Source organism: Leuciscus leuciscus (genome assembly GCF_965113295.1).
Source record: "Leuciscus leuciscus genome assembly, chromosome: 1".
Classification (NCBI taxonomy): Eukaryota; Metazoa; Chordata; class Actinopteri; order Cypriniformes; family Leuciscidae; genus Leuciscus; species Leuciscus leuciscus.
In genome coordinates this window covers 50,350,431-50,375,685 of record NC_138725.1, presented here as the reverse complement: position 1 = coordinate 50,375,685, position 25,255 = coordinate 50,350,431, and the positions used below count along the sequence as shown (strand labels likewise).

The 25,255-nt window shown below is 39.1% G+C and overlaps 1 long non-coding RNA gene across 2 annotated transcripts; it reads left to right on the top strand.

Annotated features, from left to right (window-relative positions):
* Positions 1–14,156: 14,156 nt before the first annotated feature.
* Positions 14,157–15,145, top strand: LOC309505784. 2 transcript variants are annotated; one of them, XR_014208585.1, is made up of 4 exons: positions 14,157–14,188; positions 14,684–14,764; positions 14,855–14,923; positions 15,002–15,145. It is a non-coding gene; the product is annotated as an uncharacterized lncRNA (long non-coding RNA). The 2 variants fall into 2 exon arrangements; XR_014208586.1 differs by having other exon boundaries at positions 14,855–15,145.
* Positions 15,146–25,255: the final 10,110 nt, after the last annotated feature.

Below are 25,255 nucleotides of genomic sequence, written 5' to 3'. Positions count from 1 at the left end.
TGTGTAGTACATACGGACAACACGTCGGTAGTCGCCTATATCAAGGGGGTTTGCGCTGGCATGCCATATCCTCTTGTGGTCCCAGGGGAAGTTGCTGTCACTCAAGGCAGCCTACATCCCCGGGGTCCAGAATATAGGAGCAGACACTCTGTCGAGACAGGGGCCGAGGCCCGGGGAATGGTGGCTCCACCCCCGAGGTGGTGGAGCTGATATGGAAATTGTAAGTGGATTTGTTTGCGTCTCGAGAGACGTCTCACTGTCCACTTTGGTTCTCCTTCACGCATCCAGCTCCTCTGGGACTGGATGCTATGGTACAGACGTGGCCGAGGCTACGTCTGTACGCCTTTCCCCCAGTTGCTCTGCTCCCGGGAGTTCTGGAAAGAGTTCGCAGGGACCGGGTTTGCCTGCTTTTTATAGCCCCGCGCTGGCCGGGCAGAGTATAGTTTCCCGATCTTGTGTCCCTCCTCGACGGGCATCCTCTGGAGCTACCCGTCAGGAGGGACCTTCTGTCCCAAGCAGGGGGCTCAATATTTCACCCCCGCCCAGAACTGTGGAACCTGTGGGCTTGGCCTCTGAGGGGGCCCAGCTCATAGAGTCAGGTCTCTCAACTGAGGTTGTTGAGACCATTCTACAGTCCAAGCTCCCTCCACGAGGAAACTTTATGCCCTGAACTGAAGAGTATTCACCTCTTTGTGTAGTGACCGTCGGTTGGATCCAGTCAACTGCCCAATTGGTACAGTTCTGGAGTTCCTGCAGGACCGGTTCACTGCAGGTCTGACCCCGTCCACTTTAAAGGTTTATGTGGCGGCCGTAGGTGCTTACCACAGTCCTTTGGGTGGAATGTCTGTGGGGAAAGACCCTTTGGTATCTCGTTTCCCTCGTGGCACTTGGAGGTCCTCCTCCCTTTCGAAATCGGACCAGGAGGCGAATAATTTGCTTTGCCCTGTTCGGGCGTTAGACGCGTATGTCCACAGAGCTGCCCTGTGGCGTAAAAGTGACTTTTGCTCCCCTAACAAGGGAGGTCCAGTGTCTAAGCAAAGGATGAGCAAGTGGGTGGTTGAGACTATCTCACTGGCTTATGAGGCGGCTGGACAGCCTTCTCCTTTGGCTGTCCGGTCGCTCTCTACTAGGAGTATGGCGGCCTCTAAGGCCCTTATATCAGGAGTATCGTTACAGGACGTCTGTGATGCGGCAGGCTGGTCCTCACCGCACACCTTCGTCAGGTTCTACTCTCTGGATTTAGACTCTACTCCAGGGTCTCATGTTTTGTCTTCTTAGTGCTGCTCACATGATTACACACAGGACAGACATTTGTAGCTATGGAGGCGTTGGTATAGACGTTCCCATAGCGTCAGTTTTCGACGCAACGGGAGTTCCCTTGAAAGGGAACGCCTCGGTTACGACTGTAACCTCGGTTCCCTGAAGAGGGAACGAGCGTTGCGTCGCCCTGCCATATCTCCTTCATGCCTGTCAGCTCGACTTCAGACTTTTACGAAGCTTTCGTTTTCTGTTTTGGGCCGGCTTTTATAGTTTCCTGGTACGTGACGTCACCCGCCTCTGACGTTCCGCCACACCATTGGACTGATTTTACATGTGCTTCAAGACGTCATCACGCAAAGCGTTCCCATAGCGTCAGTTTTCGACGCAACGCTCGTTCCCTCTTCAGGGAACCGAGGTTACAGTCGTAACCGAGGCGTTTCTCACATGCAATAATCATCAGTAGGAGTCCATATAGTAGCATCTCCATTACAACAGAAAGAGGCAGTAAAACAGTTATAGGTTACACTAAAGCTGTTTTAGTTACTGAACACATGCACTGACTGAAAGTTCCGCTTATGCTATCACTTCTAACACACTTTCAGGAGTCTGGGAGACGTTGACCCTTCCCACAAAATCATTTGCATCTTTGGAAGTTTGCAGACTTACACTGTAGTTTAATGGAGTAATCTGCAAATTATCACAGTAGACAAGGGAAAAAATCTTGACCAACATTTGATAAGTGAGAAAAGTTACATTACTTTTATTTCTATCACCATTTATTTATTCATGGTGTGTTATTTGTTATTGAGTAAATGTTTCAGAGATGCAACCAGAGCACCAAGTCTGGGCTGGGGTTGGTGGTGACAATCTACAGTGGAAAGATAAATTGTTTTTGGACATTCAGTAATTTCTAGGTTAGAATGAATGTTTTTTTTTTTTTTTTTTTAGCATATTGCTGTTGTTTCTTCTTTCTGGATTAGTATAATATAACATTGGTATTAGTGTGTCAGTTGTGGGCATAAATAGTAGTTTCATTAACTGGTTGTGATTTCACATGTATCTCCCTCGTATGCTGAATTTGCAGTTTATCAGGATGTAGTTGGTTGCTGAAGTTACAGGTGCACTTGGTGCATGTTAAATTTAATTTTTGAATAATTTAAAAAAGCATAATTTTATATATAAGCTCCATCTTGACAATACCCATGTATTAGTAATGAAGTTTTGTGTTAGAAGAATTATTAGAAAAAAGAATCCAGTCCATTATTAAATAAGGGAATGTATGCTAAACTGAACAGATATACTTCATACTGAGACATACTGTGGGAAACAGACTAGTCATTATGATTAAAAATAAAGAATCATTTTAATATTTACAGGTTTTTGTATTTAATGTATGTACATTCAAAACACTTCATGTCACTTCAGAGGCTCTTCCACTTTTTCAGTGTTACTCAACCATGTCCACCTCATTTCTCATGAGTTTTTGTACAGCTGCCTGTATTAGTCTTTCCACAGTGTCTGTTGCACAGTAATACACTGCAGCGTCTTCAGTCTTCAGCTGATTCATGTGCAGATAGAAATTAGAGCCATCCTTAGTTGCTGTGAACCTGCCCTGGACTGACTGAGCTGAGCTCTTATCAGAATCTGAATAATAATAAATAATCCATTCCAGTCCTTTTCCAGGTGCCTGACGGATCCAGTACATGTTAGTGCTACTAAGAGTGAATCCACTACATGCACAGGTCAGTTTGTGGGAACCACCTGGAGCCACAACTACTGACTGTTCAGACTGTGTGAGCACAACCTGAGAGTCAATGCCTGTGGATAAACAAAAAATTGTACAAATAATTAAGATCATGTATTTATTTACAATAAGAAAAGTTCATTTTGTTCAGGGAATATACTTACCAGACACTGCGGCCAGCAACAGCAACAGATACAAAGGCCCCGTTTACACGTACATGGTTATTTTGAAAAACGGAGACATTTCCCTTCGTTTGCACCCTTCGTTTACACGCAAACGGAGGATTCGCCAATGAAACCGATTCTTTCTAAAAACTCCGGCCAGAGTGGAGATTTTGAAAATCTTCGTTTGCACGTTTGCATGTAAACTGAGAAAAACGGAGTTTTAGGCAGCGACGTCACAGAATGTGACCATTTTCGGGATTCTGATTGGCTAAGGTGGGCTTGAGCTTCTCGTTACACTGCCACCTACAGGTTTGGCATGCTCTTGACAGCATATACACAGGTTCGTGTGCACGATGTTATTTTTGAAAACGAAGAGGGGAGAAATGTCCGTTTATGAAAATAGCCATCCACGTGTAAACGTAGCCAAAGTGAACATGATTTATATCAAGGCTGAACTAGTGATGAGTTCTCCAGTCAACAGTGCAGTTGTTTAAATATGAAACAGACATCAGGTAATTTGCATTGGAATCCTGATAGCAAATACTGTAGTTTGTGGAGCTTGAGTCCATTGAGGTTCATTTCAAGGGCAATAGTACCACCTCTTGATATAAAAATGTTTTGTTTTGTTTGTTTTTTTGTTTGTTTTTTGCTACCGCTGGCACGTGCATGTAACTTAATATGAGTTTCTTCAAACAGATAAACAGTGACGTGTCCTGGTGAGAGTGGTTACAGGACTGTTTTAGTATAATGGGCAGAGTCCCATTACTACAGCTGTGTCTTTAGCCTCTGCAATGTTCTGTTGTTAAGACAGACTCTAGAGAGCTATTTGCTTTTTTTAATGTTAAAAACATCACCAAACAACAGAATAACATAAGCTTTATTGAAATGTTCTTATTCAAATATTAAAATCTCCAGAAATGCTGTTTTCTAACTCATCAATCATTATTAAATGTGAAAATATCTCTTTATACTGTCTTGGCAGTTTTTGCGCACAGTGCAGTCATTTCAGTCACTGTGTCTCCCTGCAAAATAAATCCCAAAATGTTATGCTCCATATTGTTGTACTGAATTATCGAGCTGTACAGGGATACAGAACTTATTATGATGGTTCAAGAGGAAGATGAATTTGCATAATCTAATTAAATATTCAGTTTGGGATGTACTGAATTTAAATAAGGGTTACTGAATATTACTGAATCATATATATATATATATATATATATATATATATATATATATATATATATATATATATATATATAATGGATCTATACAAGGCATATATTGTAATGAACTCAAATTCATTTCAAACTCTAATATTTATTTATTTATTTATGTGTGTGTGTGTGTAATATTTTTGTTGATTGATGATTTTATTCATATAATTAGAACAATTATTTCCACAGTTTGTTTTCAATAGTAATGATAAAGAGTTCTTAACGTGTCTGATGATTAAAGGTGCTATAATATGCGATCTCGGTTGGCGTAACCTCTTGTTGATGTTTGAATTATTATCAAACAAAACGGAGGCTAGCTAGACCCTCCCTCCTCCTCATCTGCACACTAACCCCCCAAACCCCACCCCCACATCATTCTTGTCGGTTATTGGCTGGAACAGTTTGTTATGTTTCGTGCTGTGGGTCGCTCTGTTTGTTGCTCAGTTTGTTTTTGCTGCAGTTTGTGGAGCCTGGGCTGTCTGCAGAGACCGTTTTTTTTACAGTGTGTTCAGGGGACAGGCAGCTAGCAGATAGTGAGGAGATGTTTGTATGGAAGTAAAATAATGTCAAATGTTTTTGAAATAAAAAGCCTGTTGAATTGCACTACTTGAAAAAAAATAGGCATTGCATTAACCATGCTTGCATTTTAATGCATTGTATTTTTAGGGCTTGCATTTTTATGGGCTGAAATTCAACATGGTTGAATATTTAAGCTGTGAATATTTCAATTAAAAACATTTCAAACACCTTTTCATTATTAAAAATTCAATAATCCATATTCACCAGTGCAACAACATACAAAACTTCGCAGTGAGTGATGGGGTGAACCAGGCTATATGGGGTGAGCTAAAAAAGATAATGAGTTACAGGTGAATGTGATAATGAGTGCTGATGAGTCCAGGCAGAGAATAATGGGAGATGTAGTCTGTGAGTGAACAAGATAGTCTGGTGTGGAGTGCCCTCTGGTGGTTCTCAAGGGCACTCCAGCTGGTGACCGTTACAATATGCTTATACTTGCATACTAAGACATACTGTGGGAAACAGACATCATTATGATTAAAAATAAGGAATCATTTTAATATTAACATGTTTTTGTATTTAATACATTCAAAACACTTCAGACAGGCATTATGTCACTTCAGAGGCTCTTCCCTTTTTTCAGTGTTACTCAACCATGTCCACCTCATTTCTCATGAGTTTTTGAACAGCTGCCTGTATTAGTGTTTCCACAGTGTCTCTTGCACAGTAATACACTGCAGTGTCTTCAGTCTTCAGCTGATTCATGTGCAGATAGAAATTAGAGCCGTCCTTAGTTGCTGTGAACCTGCCCTGGACTGACTGAGCTGAGCTCTTAGAAGAATCTGAATAATAATTAATAATCCATTCCAGTCCTTTTCCAGGTGCCTGACGGATCCAGTGCATGCTAGTGCTACTGTGAATCCACTACATGCACAGGTCAGTTTGTGGGAACCACCTGGAGCCACAACTACTGACTGTTCAGACTGTGTGAGTACAACCTGAGAGTCAATACCTGTGGATAAACAAAAAAAAAAAAAGTACAAATAATTAGGATCATGTATGTATTTACAATAAGAAAAGAGTTTATTTTGTCCAGGGAATATACTTACCAGACACTGTGGCCAGCAACAGCAACAGATACAAAGTGAACATGATTTATATCAAGGCTGAACTAGTGATGAGTTCTCCAGTCAACAGTGCAGTTGTTTAAATATGTAACAGACATCAGATAATTTGCATATAAACCCTGATTTAGCAAAAACTAGATCTTGTGGCCATAAAGGGTCATTTCATGAACAATAGTGCCACATCTGAGTTCTAAACAGATGTGATGTTGTGTTATGTTTATGTGAAAGTGAATAAAGTACTGTATAGCGAAGTTGTAGAGTTCAGTGTGCAGTAGTTGAATGTGTACAGGCAAACAGATCAGTCCTTTTCCACCATTGAGCCGTTGTTCTCACGTCTTGTATAGCACAAATAGTGGATCAGACACCTATGAAATCAAATGCGATATTGCGTGATTCACACTCATGTGCTTTGTTGTTAATACATTGGATATTATTTAAATTATGTTGCTTTTAATAGGAAAATAAATAAAACAAGACACCCAAAAGTACTGCATTGACACCAACAGATTGAAAAACAGTTCAACATCAACATTTAAAACAGTGCACATGAATAAGTCTGATTGTCAACCATAGACTGTGAAAAAAAGATGGACGACGCCCCTTCGCTCTCTTCCATTGATGAGATCTGAAGCCGCCAGTGTCCCGATCAGGGGGGCAGGGTTTTATATTATTTTGAAGTTTCCCCGGGCGCCGCCATTGGCTAGCGGACCATCACCTGCTGTTAGCATCCCATTGACTCCCATTCATTTTGGCGTCACTTTGACAGCGAATAACTTTACATCTGAGGCGTTTAAAGACTCCATTTGTCCATTATTTATTTCTAAAGAAACACGAAAATGTATAAAATGCTCCATTACCTTGTATCTTACGTTATGGCCCCGTAGATGCAGTTTTTGTAAAAATAGGCTAACGATTGCGTCATAACCACGCGACTCTCTGTCGCACAGTAGAGAGATTACCGTATGGACAGGAGGAGAAGCTTGCGCACAATCGGGGGGACGTGGAGGCAAAATTGACAAAGTAATTAATCAGAATACTTAGCAAAAGTTACTCCTGCTCCTAGCTCATGGACAGCTCCTACTCACACTCTCCGCCTCTGCAAGTTTCGGAAGGGAATGATTCAGATTTCGCTTGGCACAGCTACTAGAAGACAGACGGGTTGCTCACGTCACATCTATGTCGTCAAGCTCAGTTTGAGTCTGCGCAGTACGCTCGACCATCAGGAAGTTAGTGCTTATAATTGACTTAACTTGTCTCCATTGAATCCAATGGGGTCGCTGTGTCCAGTTTATATACTGTCTATGGTCCCGATATGGCGCTGACATATTGGAACTTGAGTCTGCGCAGTAGCGATCTCGGGACCAGACCTGCGCAGTAGTGAGCAGGAAGTAAAGCCGCGAAATCAATGCTCCGCCCTCACTCTCGCAGAATGCACTCAGGGAGAGTGGATTCTGCACACTTTTTTAAAAATGTATTGCAGTAAGACAAGAGGCTTGTTAAAATAAAGTAAATACAATCTCCTCAGTCCTCCGAAGATCCCGAAAAAATGTCCGTTGGTGCTTCAGTGACTACTTCGCTCAGAGAACCTGTCAATCACAGCTGTCAATCATGACGTTACACCACCGCCCCAGCTAGCAGGGAACGTTCTTAGAACTTTGGATAACATTCCCTACAAGTTTGGTTAATGTTCTGAAGAAAACATTTGAATGTAATGTTTAACGAATATTTTAAGGATGTTTTCTCATTTTAAAAAATGTTCCTATAACGTTAAATGTAAACTAAGATATAACATTTTAACTGCAACATTCAAAGGATGTTTTGGGAATGTTTCTGAGGTAACAAGTTGTACAATGATCTCAATAAAACATTGTCCCAATGTTTCATGATAACAAAAGAAGAACATTCTCTCTGTCACATTAGGAAAATGTTTTGAGGATATCATTGAGAGATGAGATGTTGAATGTTCTTTATAAAACGTTCTTCTAATGTGACGAGTTAACACAATTAGAACATTTTACTTGCAACATTTTGAGCATATTTTGGGAATGTTGTTAAAGTTAAAGTTTGTAAAATGATCTCAATATAACACTGTCCCAATGTTTCATGATAACAAAAGAAGAACATTTTACTTGCAACATTTTGAGCATATTTTGGGAATGTTGTTAAAGTTAAAGTTTGTACAATGATCTCAATATAACATTGTCCCAATGTTTCATGATAACAAAAGAAGAACATTTTACTTGCAACATTTTGAGCATATTTTGGGAATGTTGTTAAAGTTAAAGTTTGTACAATGATCTCAATATAACATTGTCCCAATGTTTCATGATAACAAAAGAAGAACATTCTCTCTGTCACATTAGGAAAATGTTTTGAGGATATCATTGATATCAGAGATGAGATGTTGAATGTTCTTTATAAAACGTTCTTGTAATGTGACGTGTTAACACAACTAGAACATTTTAAATGTAACATTTTGAGGATGTTTTGAGGATGTTGTTGAGATAACAGATTATATAATGTTCTCAGTAAAACATTGGCACAGTGTTCCATAATAACAGAGGAGGAACATTATCAAATCAACGTTCGTAAAATGTTTTGAGGATATCACTGAGACCTGAGATGATGAGTGTTTTTTATAAAACGTTCTTGTAATGTGACGTGTTAACAAAACTAGAACATTTTAAATGTAACATTTAGCAATCAAACTACACAATTATTGTTAAATTGAGCTTGCTGGTCAGACAGCAGGCCAACAGGGTCCACGATGGAACATATGGTGCATTTAATGTTTGATGACCAGCTGACCTTCACAGATCACATTTCAAAGACAGCTCGATCATGCAGGTTTGCACTGCACAACATCAGGAAGATCAGGCCTTTCCTAACTGACCATGCAACACAACTTATCGTCCAGGCCCTGGTCATCTCTAGGCTTGACTACTGCAATGCCCTTCTGGCTGGACTCCCAGCATGTGCGACCAAACCCCTACAGATGATCCAGAATGCTGCAGCTCGTCTTGTCTTCAACGAGCCCAAGAGGGCCCACGTCACTCCTCTGTTCATCTCTCTGCACTGGCTACCTCTAGCTGCTCGCATCAAGTTCAAGGCACTGACGCTTGCTTACAGAACTATCACAGGCTCAGCTCCCTCCTACTTTCACTCACTCCTACGAGTCTACATCCCTACCAGACACCTACGATCGGTCAACGAGCGACGTCTCGTGGTTCCATCACAGAAAGCCACAAAATCACTTTCCAGAACATTCTCATTCACAGTTCCATGCTGGTGGAACGCTCTCCCCACCCTCATCCGGAATGCAGAATCCCTGACAACATTCAAAAAACAGCTGAAAACCAATCTCTTCCGTGAGCACTTAACCTTATAGAAAAAAAAAAAAAAAAAAAAAACACATCGAAACACCACTTATCAGGCTTATGCTACTCTGAATAATACCTGAACTTCGTATTTTGAGCACTTCCTGCGTTGTTGTTGCTCTTGCCTCTTTATGATGACTCGCTGAATTTAGTCCTAATTTGTAAGTCGCCTTGGATAAAGGCGTCTGCTAAATGACTAAATGTAAATGTAAATGTGCTTATTAGTTGCTTGTCAACAAAGAAATTGTTTATGATCAGTAGACTATTAATAGACATTCTCAACTAAGCGTTAGTACATATATTTTAGGACTATCTAATTAAAGTGAAAAAGAGTTTATATCAGTAGAAAGTCTATAACCTATCAACAGAATAATATATTGTTTATGATCAGTTGACTATTAATAGACATTATCCACTAAGTGTTAGTAGATATCTTTTAGGACTATCTAATTAAAGTGAAAGACAGTTGATATCAGTAGAAAGTCTATAACCTATCAACAGATTGCATACCTGACCTGACTGAAGTAGAACAAACACTATGGCCAGCACATCAGAGAGAAAAAAATCACTTTTATTAAATAAAAAATAATACAACCCATTATTATGACCGCCGCTAGCGTAGCTAGCCGGTCATATAGGGATTGTCAAAGTTTTTTTTTTTTTTTTTTTTCGTCACCTTACTGAATTTTTCGTCAACGATACCAGGGACACCGAAGCACCGGGGAACATGAAATTTGGTGGGCATGTAGCCCCACTAGACTTCTAAGGAAAAATTTCGTTTGGTCCCCGGGGGCCACTCCCCCCCCGCGCTGGGCCCCCCCAAACCCCCAAAAATGCAGTTTTTCCTAAATAACTACCTGAACCGTGGAACCGAGGATGAAGAAATTTTTATGGTATGTTGGTCTACTAGACTTTTACGGAAAAATTTCGTTTGGTCCCTGGGGGCCACTTCCCCCCCCGCGCTGGGGCCCCCTTAAATTTTTCGTCAACGATACCAGGGACACCGAAACACCGGGGAACATGAAATTTGGTGGGCATGTAGCCCCACTAGACTTCTAAGGAAAAATTTCGTTTGGTCCCCGGGGGCCACTCTCCCCCCGCGCTGGGCCCCCCCAAACCCAAAAAAATGCAGTTTTTCCTAAATAACTACCTGAACCGTGGCACCGAGGATGAAGAAATTTTTATCGTATGTTGGTCTACTAGACTTTTACGAAATAATTTCGCTTGGTCCCCGGGGGCCACTTCCCCCCCCGCGCTGGGGCCCCCTTAAATTTTTCGTCAACGATACCAGGGACACCGAAACACCGGGGAACATGAAATTTGGTGGGCATGTAGCCCCACTAGACTTCTAAGGAAAAATTTCGTTTGGTCCCCGGGGGCCACTCCCCCCCCGCGCTGGGCCCCCCCAAACCCCAAAAAATGCAGTTTTTCCTAAATAACTACCTGAACCGTGGCACCGAGGATGAAGACATTTTTATGGTATGTTGGTCTACTAGACTTTTACGGAAAAATTTCGTTTGGTCCGCGGGGGCCACTTCCCCCCCCGCGCTGGGGCCCCCGTAAATTTTTCGTCAACGATACCAGGGACACCGAAACACCGGGGAACATGAAATTTGGTGGGCATGTAGCCCCACTAGACTTCTAAGGAAAAATTTCGTTTGGTCCCCGGGGGCCACTCCACCCCCGTGCTGGGCCCCCCCAAACCCCAAAAAAATGCAGTTTTTCCTAAATAACTACCTGAACCGTGGCACCGAGGATGAAGAAATTTTTGTGGTATGTTGGTCTACTAGACTTTTACGGAAAAATTTCATTTGGTCCCCGGGGGCCACTTCCCCCCCCCCCCCCCCCGCGCTGGGGCCCCCGTAAATTTTTCGTCAACCATACCAGGGACACCGAAACACCGGGGAACATGAAATTTGGTGGGCATGTAGCCCCACTAGACTTCTAAGGAAAAATTTCGTTTGGTCCTCGGGGGCCACTCCCCCCCCGCGCTGGGCCCCCCCAAACCCAAAAAAATGCAGTTTTTCCTAAATAACTACCTGAACCGTGGCACCGAGGATGAAGAAATTTTTGTGGTATGTTGGTCTACTAGACTTTTACGGAAAAATTTCATTTGGTCCCCGGGGGCCACTTCCCCCCCGCGCGCTGGGGCCCCCGTAAATTTTTCGTCAACCATACCAGGGACACCGAAACACCAGGGAACATGAAATTTGGTGGGCATGTAGCCCCACTAGACTTCTACGGAAAAATTTCGTTTGGTCCCCGGGGGCCACTCCCCCCCCCCGCGCTGGGCCCCCCCAAACCCAAAAAAATGCCGTTTTTCCTAAATAACTACCTGAACCGTGGCACCGAGGATGAAGACATTTTTATGGTATGTTGGTCTACTAGACTTTTATGGAAAAATTTCGTTTGGTCCCCGGGGCCACTCCCCCCCCCCCCGCGCTGGGGCCCCCGTAAATTTTTCGTCAACGATACCAGGGACACCGAAGCACCGGGGAACATGAAATTTGGTGGGCATGTAGCCCCACTAGACTTCTACGGAAAAATTTCGTTTGGTCCCCGGGGGCCACTCCCCCCCCGCGCTGGGCCCCCCCAAACCCAAAAAAATGCAGTTTTTCCTAAATAACTACCTGAACCGTGGCACCGAGGATGAAGAAATTTTTATGGTATGTTCGTCTACTAGACTTTTACGGAAAAATTTCGTTTGGTCCCCGGGGGCCACTCCCCCCTCCCCGCGCTGGGGCCCCCGTAAATTTTTCGTCAACGATACCAGGGACACCGAAGCACCGGGGAACATGAAATTTGGTGGGCATGTAGCCCCACTACACTTCTACGGAAAAATTTCGTTTGGTCCCCGGGGGCCACTCCCCCCCGCGCTGGGCCCCCCCAAACCCCCAAAAATGCAGTTTTTCCTAAATAACTACCTGAACCGTGGCACCGAGGATGAAGAAATTTTTAAGGTATGTTGGTCTACTAGACTTTTACGGAAAATTTTCGTTTGGTCCCCGGGGGCCACTTCCCCCCCCTGCGCTGGGGCCCCCGTAAATTTGTCGTCAACGATACCAGGGACACCGAAACACCGGGTGTGATGACGGGTGCTAAGATGACGTCATCACTGCCGAAGTCTTTACAATCTGTTTATGGACTTATGTATCTTTATTTGTTATTTATGGTTTTGTGTTTCTTTTGACTATGGTGCAGTCCCTTAGGTTCATTATTACATAACATTAATTTACAATAAGTTTAAGACATGCTGTTTGGGTTGGTTGCAGATAGGTGCACATATCAGCGGTCATCACAACATGTTATGTCTATTATAGTTTTCCTTTGTTTGTTCTCATTAACCACACAGAGACAAGTTGTAGTTATGCATTTTTGTTATTTATTATTTCAAATCTGTATTTATCTCCACATTGCAAACAGTGACCCCACATGTTGTCTACTCACCATTTCCTGTTCCTGTGACTCCTCAAAGGAGGGGGCGGGACTACAGTTTCCCTTTTTCTTGTGTTGGGTTAAACCATTTCTATTAATAGGGAAGGGAACTTAACCTTTGTTAATGTAGGTATGGAGAAATGTCTTCTGGTGTCTACAATTAGTTTAAATATCTGAATGAGTTTATTTTAATTGTTTTTGGAAGTTAAATGGTCATATGTTTCGGCTACAAAGGTTTTGGTATTGTTGCCCCTGCAGTTGGTACGGTCTTGAGTGTAATGAGCCTGTCCTAGGCTATATAAGACAGTCTAAACAGAACCTGAGGATGGTAAAGAGGGGGTCATATTGCTGAATGTATTCATGAAGATTTTGCTGCCTGTAGCAATTTGTTTTTCTTTGTTTGTTGATACATCAAAGTTTGCACTGAGTTAAGTGTATGTTTATTTTGGTTTAATTTTGTAATTTTTTCTTTTGCCATAACACTGTGAATATATTCACCCCTACTTCTTCACTGGCATGAAATAAAAATCGTTGGATGATATCTGAGTCCTGAGCCTATCTATCACCTCCCCTTGATCTCCACGTGACACGTTATGACACCGGGGAACATGAAATTTGGTGGGCATGTAGCCCCACTACACTTCTACGGAAAAATTTTGTTTGGTCCCCGGGGGCAAACAAACGCAAGCATGCACACACACTGACATCCACACGCACAGACACACACCCATACACACACATACAAATCCACATGCACAGACACACACACACACAAACACACACGCGCACACATGTACGCACACATACATACACGCACAGACACACACACACACACACACATACACAAATACACACACATACACACACACACACACACACAGACAGACATGCACATACTATTACTTTTTTTAGGTATATACATAAACACGCAATACAGCCAAATTACTCCACGTCATTTATTTTTGTGGAAAGCCAGTGCAGGCCTGAGCGGCGGTCATATTTTGTACCGCAATGCGGTACATCTAGTTTACTAGGATATCACAATCACATCTGAACCATCTGATTATGTGAAAAAAAATATATATTGAGCATTCCAAATGAGAAAACTCTCAATAGTCTACATCATTTCAAATGCCCGAGGCCAAGATCAAAAGTTATAAACAACAAATAACAATAATTATTCATTAATACGTTTAGCCTTTCATGGCAGTAAGTTTACAGAAAATTGCATTCATTAAATGCAGTTTAACGTTATAACAGTTAACGTTACTCATTTAAGAAATAATCTCTGTTCCTGCTGCAAACTCGATTGCAAACATCAGCGATTTTCTCCCCTTCTATTCAGGTATTAATTCTAATGATTTTTAAAAAATATAATGTTGTATAATGTTTGTAGAGTGTGCAGGTGTGAGTATTATATCGATTGCTTGTTAATTTAAATGTTTTAAAGTTCTTTAGTTAAGAGATGCACGAACGCAAATCTCCATTTAGAGCAGTAATGGCGCGAGACCACATAAGTTATAATGTTAGATAACATTTTAGTGTTGGTGTGTTGTACGTTCGTATTTATTGTTTAATTCTGTTTATTTAGTGCTGATTGTTGATTCACGGGTATTGAGAAGTGTAAATGTGAAGAGATTTTGAGGAATCTAACGTTATGCATTTTCAGTTAAAACAATTAACTAACTTTGTACGGTTTATTAATCCGTGGGCACGATTTGTTAAACTGAGGGAACAGTTTTAAGAATTTGTGAGTACAGTTTATAAACTGTGGGGACAGATTGATTTTTTTCTTCTGTTTTTTTACTGTTTTCATTCACGTTTTCTCACTCACTTTCAGAGCTAGGAAGGCAAGAAGATGGGGGATGGGAGTCTGCTGCCTGTCTTTCGTGTCCCTAGGAAAAGGAGACACAGCACTTTGGTAATATTTCAGTAAAAAGTAGTGAAAGTAGCATGTATAAATGTGCAGCTGTTTCTTAAATGATCTGTTTTTCTGTTTTGCTTTCTGAAGGTACCTACACTCCCAGCAAAGATCAAAAGGGTTTCACAGTATGGTGCAGTGGCCACTGACATTTTGCAGGCATGTGTTCATATTCACTTTAATGTTGATGAAATGGCTTGCAATGACTCCATATTAAATCATGTTTCAAATCTACAGTTGCCCGATGACATTCTCCAGAGGATCCTTGTCTTCGTAGTTCTAGAAGACGGCTGCTCTGCAATCCTGAGGCTGGCTCTGGCATGCCAGACATTTAACAAAATTGTCAGCCAGGAGCATTTTCAGCAGGAGGCACACTTCAGATGGCTTGATAGTAGTGATGTAGTACGATTTCTGCTTTCTCGGACTCGTCTCGGACTTGTTCCTTCAAAGACTCGGTCTTGACTCGGTCTTGACTCGGACTCGACCCTTCAAAGACTCGGTCTTGACTCGGACTCGGCATAGGCGGTCTCGTCCCCATCACTAGTCCACTAGAATACATACCACTAGAAAATTTTAATTTGCTCTGCATGTCCTAACTATGATTAAAAAAGTCAGGGTGGGCTTAACATGTTGATGACAGAGCAGCACTGTTGAAGCAGTTTAGAAAAATAGGCAGAGGGCTTAATTTAATTTCCGACGTTGGATCCGGAACCTTTTTTTATTGGATCCGGAACCTCCTGTGTCACTATGGAAAATGAATTGCCTAAATGAAAATAATAAAATTACTGTTTGTGTAGTGTTCAATGTTGTTATTTGTCTGGTTAGTCTTTATTCGCCATTGAAGTTCTACAAAAATCTTGTGTTTGCATTTGCATTACATTGAATTGTTATTTCGACATAATATCTTGTTATTTCGACATAATAAGGGGACATTCTAATTTGCATTAAGCCACATTAAGCGTTCTTATAATGGTTTTCTATGGGAGGAAAATGCTTAATGTGTAATTGCGTTCATATTCTGGGCTCATCAGATTTTTTGTACATAGCATAGCCTACTTTGTTATGATTTTAGTATCATAATGATTAATAAATGCACGCACAATTATCCGTGAACTTGATTTGAACAAATGCCTTTCAACTTGTGTGTGCAAAATTCAGAATTAAATGAATGTGCAGCAATTTGTACAAATAGAGAGTCTGTAGGCGTACTATACTGTTGTAGCCATTAAATAAGCGCGTTTCATATTTGTTAAAATATTATAATGTTATTTCTTTTCCATTTATGTTGATTATGAAAAGTGAACAGCACGAGTAAGATAGGATGCGCAATATGAGAAATGGAGTGGGTCAGACATGATTTTGACCACTTCATTAAGTTTTGTTTTGTAAAAAGCCTTTCTTTAAAGTGAATTTCATTTTTGTATAAATTGTATCTTAATTTTAATAAATTTTTCATCAACCAATTGCCTGGATTTAATGAATAAGAAGCAAATATAACAGACAATATAATCATGGAGACGCCCGTGCGTTCACTTGCATTGCACGTTAACTGGAGCGCATATCTCATCCTAACTTAACGAAACTCAGTGTATGCCTCACACAGACATGAGAAATACATCAAATACACAAAGCTTGAAATGTCTTTAAACGAAATAATTCAAAACAAAAAAAGAAAAAGGCTACTCTCTGATTATGTAATCCATTATGTGCATTTCTCTCTGTATAGGCGCGTTCACTACGGATAGCCTATGGCGGCCGTCAACTTCATCTTTGCAGCCAACACTGTCAGAAAACTACGGTGGCCGAGAGAGCTCAACGCGCTGCAACTGAAGAAAACACATGCAAATAGAAAAACACCTGCAAATTAAGAAAACATCTTCATCAGTTTCACAACACATGTGTGCTCCAAATACTCACAACACAACCAAATACAGAAACGCGCTGCAAAAGTTCACAACACAAACAAATACAGAAACGCGCTGCAAAAGTTCACAACACAAACAAATACAGAAACGCGCTGCAAATAGAACAGAACACAACGGAAATGTTTCCGGGGAACCCAATAAGTGACGGACCCGGCTGGGACGTGCTTACAGCTGTCTACTTTTATTTTTATTTTATTTTTTTTGCAGAACATACAGAGATGACACGTTTATGACATACAACTTTGTATACAATATACAAAATGTATTTACAATATGTTCAATGTCATAAGAATACTAAAAATAACAATGAGCTGAAGACTAAAATAAATAAATAAAAAAGAGAGAGAAAAAGAACATGAGGGAAAGACATTAATCTATACATCAGTTACATTGTACACATTTTGTCATGTTATGTTAAAATAAGTTTCATAAGAAATGTTAGAATGCAGCTAGGGTCCAAATATGAGACAGCAAAGTTTTAAAGTTGAGACACTCACACACAGATATAACGCATATTTTAAAAACTTTGTTGTATAAAATTTATATTTATTTGCAACAGTTATGTTAACAGCAATAATACTATATTTCTGGTAAGAACAGCTATTCAGCTGATGGACACGCGCTGCGTTGTCATGGGAACATCCCAGGTGAAAATAATGAGGAAAATATTACGTTGTCTTTCGTTGCTCCCTTCATCAACATAATGGCACACAAGTACCCCGCTCCCTCCAAAGTGCCCAATTCAAGGGCTCTGCCGTCTGCCCTTTTAAGAGAGTAGGGCATAGGTAAAGCACACGAGCAATAAGCAGCCGTCCGTCCGTCACTTATTGGGTTCCCCGGAAACATTTCCGTTGTGTTCTGTCCTATTTGCAGCGCGTTTCTGTATTTGTTTGTGTTGTGAACTTTTGCAGCGCGTTTCTGTATTTGGTTGTGTTGTGAGTATTTAGAGCACACATGTGTTGTAAAACTGATGAAGATGTTTTCTTAATTTGCGGGTGTTTTTTCTATTTGCATGTGTTTTCTTCAGTTGCAGCGCGTTGAGCTCTCTCGGCCACCGTAGAAAACACTAGTTTATTAATAAAAATCATGTACGCGTCACCGGATTTACAAATGTAAATCTTGCTTGTTTGCACGCACACATATTATGTCGAAATAACGAGATATTATGTTGAAATAACATTAGTATTAATAATAATAGCCTACATCTTTTAATAATAATTCATAATTCATAATAATTTAATAATCATAATTTAATATTAAATATTTAGTGGCCAAGTTTTGCGCAGCTCCCCCTGTCAATGATCTAGCACCTCCTCAGCACATGCGTTAAAATTTCTCTGGCGCCGCCCCTACAGAGAAGCTACGTAGGCAGTGTAATTTTTTATATATTTTTCGTTACCTCCAACCCCCGTTTTGAGTCGCTCGGACTCGACTGAATTTGAAAACCAACGGACTCGGTCTCGACTCGGACTCGGACTCGACCCTTCAAAGACTCGGTCTTGACTCGGACTCGACTAAATTTGAAAACAAACGGACTCTGTCTCGACTCGGACTCGACCCTTCAAAGACTCGGTCTTGATTCGGACTCGGCATAGGCGGTCTCGTCCCCATCACTACTTGATAGTGAGTTCAATAAGTGTGGTTGCCCCATCTTGTTTCTTGTCTAAACAATTAGGCTAGGTTAATCTCACTCTCTTCCATTTCCCTAACTTGAAACTTTTTACAGTTAAAGATTTGTTCATTTATTGTCTGAATTGTGTGACTGTCATTGTCATTTTGATATTGGACAGGTGTAGTGAATTGGGAAAGACTTTCAAAGAGACACTGGCAAAGCTACAGAAAGCCGTACACCATCTCTAGATGCAGCCGTCTACAATGCAGCCAGCTTTACAAAGACTGTGGGTCTGGCTATCAGGGAAATGGACAACGGGGAGTGCTTGTGGGGTTTTACTCCTCAGATGACAACCCTGGCTACTGTAGCTGGGATTGTTTTTTGGACGATGGAGGTCTTGAAGAGTGAAGTGTGTGTGTGTGCGCGCAATGTATCTGATGTAACAATTTGTCAATTCAAGTGTGAGTTCAAGTGTGTTGTCAAAAAAAAAAAAAAAAAAGATATATATATATATATATATATATATTAAACTTTTTCTTTAAAAATCAATTAAATTAACTGGAAATTATTCTTCATTTTACTGTGGTTGATTTGTATGTTATTTTGCTTTAAATAGAAAATTCTGAAATTATTTTTACTATAATATTAAATATATAATATTATATTCTTATAATATTATAAATATATAATATATATATAAGTCATAAAACGTAAAAGCTTATTTATTATTTTTTCTGTAAATACAAAATTCCGATTAATTATTTCATAATATAAACAAAACATTTACAGTATGGTCCCTTGCAGTTATTGTGTTGTCAAAATAATTTAAGATTTTATTTTTTTATTTTTTTTTACATAAAAACAATTAAAACTTAATTTGTGGAAATTATTCTTCATTATTTTACATTGGTTGATTTGTACATGTTATTTTGCTTTAAATAGAATATATATATACGTGCACGCAGACTGGTGCATAGATATATACACACTAGATTTCGCCTTGTCTACGGCAGTTCATTGGAACGAATGTCTTTAAGGCGACATCTAGTGTATATATCTATGCACCAGTCTGCGTGCACGTCAGATCAGATCACTTGGACATGGCTGCGTATAAGAGGTAAAACCGATACAAATACTGTTCGTTTTCTCACACAAACCGCTCGTTTCGTGTCTTAGGCCATCAATGTGTACTTACGATGGGGAATTGTTTAATTTGGACGACGGGGAATTGTTTTAATTTGGACTCTGTGCATGCTCTTTGAGACAGTGACCATAGACCTGCATTATATGACTGACAGACAAGAACGGTTTGACCTAAAAATATCAAAATTGAAACTACGGCAGAAAAAAAGACACCTACATCTTGGATGCCCTTGAGGTAAGCTTAAACATACCAAAAATTAATTTCAAAGTGAACTATCCCTTTAATGTTTTGTTATGAAGGTCGACTACTCGTGGTCCTGACAAGAAAAACTTTGGTGTGACCTGCAAGAGGTGAATATGATTGTGTATGCCTGTAATTTTGTGCTATATCGAACTGTTATAGTTAAGAGACTGGATGTATAACGTGGTTAGCGACATGCTAGCTACACTGTTAGACTTTTCAAGGGTTTTTTACAGTAACTTACTGGCAACACTGTTGCCAGTAAGTTACTGTAATTAAGAGTTACAGTACCAAACCGTATTTCAGTTTTGTGTAATACAGTGCATTACTGTAAAAACGAAGCTAATCAGTACAGTGCATTACTGTAAAAACTAAGCTAATCAGTACACTACTGTAATTATTTTTATTTGTACTAAATATAAATTAGATTTGATAATTTTGATATATGATTAATTTTATTTTTATCCTACATAAGTACTACTTTCATACAAACCAATTAGACAAAGTTATCACAAAATACCATTTTTTTATTTAAAACATTTCATATATATCACAAAATAAACATGCCAATGCTGGAAATGATGTGTGAAATTTTTACACATTAATGGGTAAGTTTAGAGACAACATTTTTTGTGTTAATTTTAACTCATTCATTGTGTTAATGATTTTAACAAAGTAAATATGTCAGAGAGGTTAGCACAAATATGTGTAAACGTGTTAAATTAACACATTATGTGCTGTCCTTCACTGCAAACATTTTTGAAAACATACATAAAATCATAAACAAAACATTAGCATTTGACTAAATGAATGTAGAGTCATTGGTTGTTTAGCTTATACAAGTATTATAATGAAATATCAACCATTACATTCATAAAACTGCAGAATATAAATACATTAAGCATTCAAAAAGGAAATGTCCAAAACAGGACAAAACACAGTTCTTTTCACAATACAAGATACATAACCCCACCTTAAAAATAATTTCACTTATTTCCAAAAATGTGTTGGATTCATGTACACTGGTGGCCAAAAGAAGTATTTAAGTGGCGTAATGTTTTTGAAAGAAGTCTCTTTGATGCTCAAGAAACATTTATTATTATTATCAATGTCTGACTGTCTACTCCATCTTTTCTACAGCATAGGAGTAAAAGTCATCAAAATAATCTTTAAAAAGCCGACACAATGTTTTTGTCCACCTTTGTGAATAAATGAACTTCTCCAAAGATTGGTTCCTGTTCAGAACTTGATTGACAACATCAGAGTGTTCCCTGGTCTGCATGCGTGCCCACAAACACAAATGTACTCAGTCCTTCAGAGGAGATCCCGGTTCCAAAACTATATGAGAGAGAGAGAGAGAGAGAGAGAGAGAGAGAGAGAGAGAATATTAGTGTCACATTATTTTTAACCTCCTTTTTTGTTAATTTTTATTATTATTTTCACAAAAACTTAAGAATATATATTTGTAAACAGCTTTTGTCAATAAATAGCATACAAAAGAACTAAATTAAATTATGCCAGATTAAATTTTAATACTTACAAATCCTAAATTCTGTCCAAAAATGCTGAGATGCATAGAAAGAAGTTGAACGACTGAAATAGATGATTTTAGCCCATTTCAGCTTGTCTGCAGTGAAGGAGTACCTGTTTGAGACAAATACACAGTAAGATACATGCAAGAAATCACTGTGTGATGATCGTTCTCCTTCCTACAGTAGTTAACCCACCTGTGCGCTGATATTAGGACCTTCCTAGTCAGGTGGAACTGCAATGGTAGAGTCGCTGGCTAATAAAATATAAAAATAATGCAAAAATATAAACTTAAGTTGTTTAGAATGCTAGATTTGGTCTTAGTGAGAGTTTTACTGCAGTGCTTACCTGGATACATTTAATCTGGTGAGACTGAACAAAGACAATGGTCCATCTTCTGATTGGTTCATTTGCTGTGTAATAAAGTTAGACATAATGCAAAGGTCACTTATTTGATATAAAGTTAGCCAATTTTATAGAGATTTTATAAGATATTGTTAGCTACCTAGTCTGCACCAGTGGCTCAAAAGCAATTTTCACATAGTGTATGCTAATCATTTCAGCAAACTTCTCAAAATATATCACAAATGGGCTGGCCTACCTCTGGAATCTTGCTAAGTCACTGGCGCGAATTGGCGCTTTGTTGCAGTTGCCTTTAAACACAAAAATGGAAGTAAATATTAAATTCCATTAAAAAAAATACTATAATATGGTATAGTTTGCAAACTAATGCTAAAACTATAAAGGTTCTCATCAGTAGGCCAACATTAAGATATAAACAGAATTTCACATTAGTTTATTCACATTTATTGTTAATGTAAACGCGTTGCTCGTTGGCATATTTTAACTCGACAATTCAATAATCTAACAAAGTGTGTAAAATGAAACGTTAGCTCAGTTTACCATGGTAAAGTTCGTTACCGCCATGTTGACGACGAGTAACGTTAGGCTAACGTTAACGTTATAACATACGTTAAGCTGGGCACAATCCTGTCAACATACACAGAATGTTTTTTTTTTGTTTTTTTTTTTACCTTGCTTGCTGATCTCTCTCTCGGTGAAGTGAATTCCATCTCTTCCCCGGGCCAGACACGAACGTCGCGATCCAACAAAAGACAGACCCCATTACCTACACTGGATGCTCTGACGCGACACGACAAATCCCAGACAGTGTAGTGATGCGCCGCGGCCGTTATATTTCAGACGTAGTCCGATACGAGTCCAAGCGCTCGCACTAGTTCTTACAAGGGATAAACAGGTTTGCATTTAAAGGTCCGGTCGCTTCAATGTGTCCAATATAGACAGCCTCTGGCTATTATAGCGTTGTAGACACGTGGTGTAAGGCAAAAATTAGGAAATAAAAAGCACGGTGGAATGGTGCCAGCCAGAGAGGCAGTTACGTCAAATACAGTAGTATACAGCAAATTTAAAAAATACAGTAAGTCTCTGTATGTGGTGTTAGACGTCACAGAAAATTCCCATGATGCAATTGGAATCACAGTTATTTACTGTAAAGAGAAATAGCAGTATAATACTGGGGGATTTAAAGTAAATAACTGTAGAAATTACAGAAAAGTCTAACAGTGTAGCGGTAGCATTCTGTGCCAATGTGCTCATATGTTGTAGTTTTAGCATTGTGATATCTCTAAAGCTAAAGCAAAGCTAACGCTAATTCAATAAGAGATAGTGTTAACAATTTTTTAAAAACATTTTTAAATCAGCTAAAACAATCATTCATTTGATGCATATGAGACCCCTTGAGTAGGATATACAGTATCATATAGGGGAGCGCGGGGCACAACCTAACGCGGGGTTAGTTGTAACGCGCTTGTTTTAAATACTTCCGCACATGCTTGGATGACGAAACTTTGTGTATTTACTAGTTGCCATATCAACACTATATAGAAAAAAAAAATCCGCTAAATTTTTTTTTTTTTTGGAAGATATCCATAGACATTTATTAAACCATAGCAAAAGTAAATTTCTTACTTAAGTTAATTTTTCATCTCTATTTTTTGTGTTTATTTAAAATAAGACAAATCTGATATTATTTTAATCTCCAATATGTTATTTAACAGTTGAGATAGTTATTTAATGCTTCACTAACTAGCAGAAGACACTAGCAGGGTTTAAATCCCAGTTGTGCAGGCGGGGGCATGTTGTAACACTGCGTTACAATGAGCCCCTATTAGAAATATGCTATTCTATTCTATACTTGTATTAATTTTATTGAGAAAACGTGAGAAAAAAGGTGAATAAAGACTGAGAGTCAATGTTCAGAAATGACTAATTATTTATTTGTTTTGAACTATGTTGTATAGCTGTGTTTTCATGTGTTTGTAGTCAAAACTCAAAAATGAGTTTATATTTAATTATTAAAAATTGCCATTATTTTATATGAAAAAGGTTTTTAATTGTATTTTATTTAGAAAATATTTTAGTTTGTTTTGTATATATTTTTTATTAGATCAGATAACATTTTAAGCTGTCATATGGTCATGTTACAATGTGCCCCTCGACATGTTACAATGTACCCCACCTATGGGGCATGTTGTCACATTTCACTTCCATTCTTTCGGGGTATATCAAGAAAAAAGTATATACTGTATAAATAAAACAAAAACACATAATTGTAGTAGACATGTGGGAAATTAATGTGGGGAAAAAAAAAATACTCTGAACCATAAGTAGATTTACACAAACTGAGAAAGTCAAAAAGCGTTACTTTGTGCCCCGCTCTCCCCTACTTCATATGCTGACATGACTGTTGACATTTAACTGACAGATTGATCTTGAGTTGTTGGTACTCAATCTACAGAAAGTTAGTTGACAATTGAAAGTTAATCGACAATTGGTTAATAACCTGTTGCAAAATAATATTGACAGTCAACAGGCACTTTTTTGTAAAATCTGTAGATTAACACTTGAATTGTACCTTATAGTCTATAGGCAGTCAGTTAAATGTATGTTACTTGTCTGTTGAAACAGTGTTGTTGAATGTCAACTGATGCACTGTTGACAAGTTACTGAATGGCTACTAATAACTAGTATAGTCTCAACAAACGGACTATCAAAATAAAGTGTTACCCCGCGATTTACACTATTGGATGTTAATATCCAATATGGGATATGTATATAGTTCATTCCTGCTTCTTTTTTTTTTACTTTCTGAATTATATATAAAAAAATATATTTTATTTATAAATGAATTTCACTGTATATAGTCTAAAGTATGAAAGAAATGTATGTACAGTTTTAGAATAACTAATTTTATACATTAAACACAACAATACGCCATCGCATTCACGACTCTCCTGTGATTAAAGGCGACACTTCCGGTTTTCTTCCCACCGGAGCCTCGCTTTCGATTTCAAAATAACGGCTGCGTGAAATCACCGTATTGTTATATTATAATGCTATCATATTTTGTGCAGGCATTAGCTTACTTCATTGTCACTGCTGAATACCTAAGTATAGTGGTATTCCACAATGTTTCTCACTGACACACCCCTAACTCTTCAAGATCGGGGTTAAGAAAATCTCAATCTCACCACATATTTTCATCATTGTGGTGGCGTTCAACTTGTAAATACGATCTTTATGACATGACTTGAATGCACCAATAGCTCTAGCTTAATTAGGGACAATCCATACAAACACTCTTTGCTAAAATACATTACAGACTGTCACAGTGAAAAGTTATTCGTCCTGTATCAACGCTAAAGGCCTAACCACTGCAGTCAACACCTTGGAGTATCCATGCTGTTAAATAAAAGTCTGTAGACAAGGGTTAGGGTTAGAGTTAGGGTTAACCTTAACCCTTAATTTCTAACCCAGACCCGGTTTCACAGAGTTTAGATTAAGCCAGGATTAGGCCTTAGTGCATTTAATTAGCTTTTAAATATGTGCCTTAGAAAAGACAAAACAATGGCACTGACATATTTTAAGATATGTCAGTGCAAGTTGCTTTCAGGTAAAACAGCTCAAACGTGAATTTTAGTCTGGGACTACAGGCTTAAACCTTGCCTGTGAAACCCGGG